Source organism: Bos grunniens, chromosome 8 (genome assembly GCF_055505025.1).
Source record: "Bos grunniens cultivar Pamir isolate PY7600 chromosome 8, Bosgru_T2T1.0, whole genome shotgun sequence".
NCBI lineage: Eukaryota > Metazoa > Chordata > Mammalia > Artiodactyla > Bovidae > Bos > Bos grunniens.
Window position 1 is genome coordinate 37716708 of NC_141172.1, and position 4529 is coordinate 37721236.

Below are 4529 nucleotides of genomic sequence, written 5' to 3' on the forward strand. Positions count from 1 at the left end.
TTCCAGAAATGCAGCAGCTCCTCCACCTGCCTTCTCCTTCTTCACAGACCCTCCTTTCCTTTACTCTTTGTCTTTGTTTTGGTTCTCCTAGAAGCCAACAAGAATACACATGCCAATAGTTCACTTCAGTGTTGGTATCAGGAAATGCCAGCAGGGAAATATGCAAGAATGGGAAGACAACCAATGAGGAGAGTGTTTTCAAGCACGTGAGCACTATGGGTAATGGGTGCTTAGTCCCTCTGGGGAATTCTGGGAACCAGTATAGATCCCATACTTCTGAATTACTGCATCTGAGAAGCAAGGGCACTGGAGATTTATAAACCAGCTCCTACCAATCAGTAGTTAAGGGCTGCTCCTGGGAGGCATTAAATCTCCCCACACCCAACCTCCATACTCACAGCTGGACCTCTAAGCACTAGAGAAAGTCACTGATCGGTGGTGCAGTTGCTGGCAGTTGGTACAGCCTCAAGGAGACATGGGCAGGGCACCAACAAGCATCTGCTACCCTGGTGCCTGAGATTCCAATCTACTACATGGAGACCCATTAATAAATGTCAGGGCTCGCAGAATAGGGAAGAAGATCAAGAGCTCTGGAGACAGGCTGATTGGTTTCAAACTCTGGGTTCTTAAACTTCCCTAAGCATCAAATACCACAAAGGATTGTTGTGGGGATTAAATAAGGTAATTCACATTAAAAAAACAACAACAACAAACACCCAGTATTGCGACTGACACATAGTATATATTCCCCCAAATGCTAGTTATTAATGTTATTCTTAACACTGGATCCCCTTAAACCTGACCAGACCTTAAAATGTTGTGCTTGGCCAGTTTTCCCTGCAGGAACCCAGAAGTTCTAGTCTTGCTACTGGCACAGCATTTACACTGACGTCAGCAAGTAGAACAGTGAGCCAACTGGTCTTGAAGATCAGGCCAGAGGGAGCCCTGAATTCTCATCAGAGGGGGAAAGGGTTATCTGAAGCTGAGTGGGGCTTAGTAGATCCCACAAAATAGATACGGATCTCCCAAGGAAGGCATAGGTTTCAGGACAGAACATGGTCCGACTCATCCCCTCCATATTATTTTTCTGCCCAGCCACTCAGTCTTTAATTTTTTTTATGTTTATGAGAAAAAGTGGAGGAAAGAACTAGCACTTATCCTTCTCCATAACAAGTTTCAACACAAAAACATAACTGTGTTTTCAATAAGCAAGTATTTTTGGAATTCCTGAGTTCAAATAAAATTACATGGTTCACATGCTGAAGGCATTTTTTTTTTTTCCCCCAAGCTGGTTTTCCTCCCCAGTCAGTGAAGACCAGATTTTGGAAAAACTCAAACTTTCATTAAAGTTCAGCCATGCAGGATATAAAAGCTGGGTGGGTCCTGCTTAGATTTTTCTTTGTTGCTAAATTTCTCTACCTGACAGCAAGAACAGATTTTGGAAAGCGATGCACAGGGCATAGAGAGAGCTATGAGGCCACATAAGGCAAAAACAAAAGGAAACTTTGAGAAGAAAATGTATCATATTTTCCAAAAAGCAAAACCACCAGTTTTTCAATTCTTAAGATAGGGTCTGGAAAATATAGTAAATTTGTTTCAGTAACAATGCTATGTTCTTCTAAATTGCTCATTGATAATGAAGATTGTGATTGAATTTCAATTTTTTGAAAATGTTTAGCCACTAATATTTATAGGCCCTTGATTTAAAAAATGTTGCCTTCTTTAATTAAAATAAACACATATCCTCCAAAATCAATATTCAAAAGAGAATATCCACATGGAAAGGAACAGCTGGATCTTATATCCCCCTGCGTCTACCACCCATGCTCCGCAGCAAGAGAAGCCACTGCAGTGAAAAGCCCATGTATTGCAACTGGAGAGTAGGCCCCCTCTCAGCGACTAGAGAGAGCCAGCACATAGCAATGAAGACCCAGTGCAGCCAAAAATAAATTAATAAATAAACAAAACAATAGTATTGGTCTAGTCCAGAGCAATAGATTGGTTTGATTCCAAAAGCACGTCCTAATAAACTTCCTTACCTTAATCTCTGTCTTGAATCTAGTTCTCATGGCAGGTACTCAGAGCCCAGGTACAAATATCTAGATACCTTAACTCCTCAAGTATAGACCCAAAGGAGTAAAGAAAGAGAAAGTCAAAGCAGCCAGTTATTGCTTGTATGTAGAACTGTCTTATGCTCAGTCGACCGGTGGTTTTAGTGACTGACGGCTCCCTTGCAGGAGGAACTTTGTCTCTGTCTCTCTTTTGATGTTTCTGAATAATAACCATACTAGAATATAACTCAGTAAGTACTATATTTACAAAAAATTATCTTACAGTGAAAATAAATTAACAAAAAAGAATAAAGAAAGAGATTTAGAAATGAAAGAAATACTAACATATCTCACTTTGTACAAAAAAATACATCTCTGAAAAACTGGACTATGAATCATATTTTGGTGAATTAAATTATATTTTAAAGTCAGTAGCAGAACTCACCATGTGAAGACTTTTATGACAAACAGTTCTACAGAGAAAAGAATTGCAAATTAAAATCACTAACTTCCAATTAGTTACTTTACAGAATCAGATTTTCACTCACTGAAATGATTTAAACTAAAGTGTTTGTTATTTAAAATCTAAAGCCACAGCAAAACATCTAATATAAAATTGCTTCACTTCTGATTAATTACCTCTGGCCCAACACTTTTAGATACAGAGGGGGAAAAAGTCACTTCAAGTTACATATTGTGATATTGTTCTTAAGAATATTAGCCAAATTCTTTTCCAGTACTGGAACTTTATTGTATTATTTTTGCTCAAAATAAATGAATTGGCAAAGACTTAGTCTCTCTCTTAAATAATTTTAATTCTATTGTTATGTTTTGGTAATGGATTTAAACTTCATCCCAATGTCTCTGAGAATAGAGAAATGAAGGTTGGGAACTGACTTCCTCTTCTGCCAAAGAGTGTTTCCCCCACTAGATTAGTAGTTGCAGAGTAACCATGGATAATTTGGTACCAAACTTGGACAGAGGTTTGAGAATTTGTCTTTAGCTGAAAGCCAGCAATTCCCATTTAAATAAAATGTACATTTGGATGCACTGCTCAAATTTAGATAAGATGATGTTATTCAGGAGGAAATCAGTCCTAAGATGACATCTGTTTACAGTGGAATGAGGAACTTCCTTGGCGGCTAATCATGTAAGAAGATCTGTTATTACAAAGCTACCTAAGCCTGCTTAAACGGTATCATGAGAGGCAACAGGCACAAGTACCTGTGTCAGGAATGTCCTTTGGAGATGAGGAATAGCAGATACTCAGATCCAAAATATTGCAATGAGCTCTCTTGAGAAGAAATGCAGAAAGATGCAGAAAGACACTGCTTAAAATAGGGTTCTATAGGTCACAGGTCACTTCACTTCTCTGGGCCTCTCAGGGTTATGTGAAAAGACAAAGAGACATTTTGTGCTCAGTAAAGAAGGCAGCAGTGAAGGAGTGGCCCTATTTCCTTATATGGAGGAAGTCCCTGCAGGCCCATAGCTCCCCAATTCCTTCATATTGTCAGCTTCAGCTTCTCCAACTCTTGGGCCAGGTGTGTGTTTAACTCCACAATGAATGTCACCAGGGGTTTGGGAGGAGGGAAAGACTAGTGCGGATTCCAATCTACCCTTGTGGGTTCCCGTATGTCCTTGCTCCCCCCACTTCACATCCTGTCTTCCCGTCCTGTGGACTTTAGCTCTAGTATCAGATACAGGAACAACAGCTTCACATAGACAGTGCTGCCAGCTTCTGGAATTGCGTACAGTTAAATCCCCTATAATAAATCCCTTATTGCATTAATTTTTCACAGTGGTTCTGCTTCTTCGAACAAACCCTGACTGATACATTTGGGCTGAATTTTATTTGTTTGTTTTTTACTATTATAGAAATGCTACCATGAACATTCATGTTTGTGCTTTCTGGTATACTTGTGCTAAAATCCCTCTAAAATAGATACCTAAAGAGTACATATTTCTGGATTGTAGGGTATTCAAATATTCAACTTTTAAGATAATAAAAATTTTAAATTCTTGAGTAGTTGTGCCAGTTTATACTCACAGAAGCATTGTTTAAGAGTTCCTCTTGGACTCACAGACTTGGAGAAAAAACCTGTGGTTGCCAGTAGGAGGTATGCGGGGAAGGGATATTTAGGGAGTTTGGGGTAGACATATACACTCTGCTATATTTAAAATGAATAAACAACAAGGACCTACTGTATAGCACATGGAACTTGGCTCATTGTTATGTGGCAGTCTAGATGGGACAGGAGTCTGGGGGAGAATAGATACATGTATATGTATGGCTGAGTCCCTTCTCTGTTCATCTGAAACTATCACAACATAAATCAGCTATACCCCAATACAAAATAAAAAGTTTTAAGAAAAAGAGTTTCTCTTGATCCAAGTCTTTGCAATTTCTTAGTATTAATATACTTCTTAATTTTAACCCACCTATAGAGTATATATGGTTTCTTATTGTAATCTTAATTA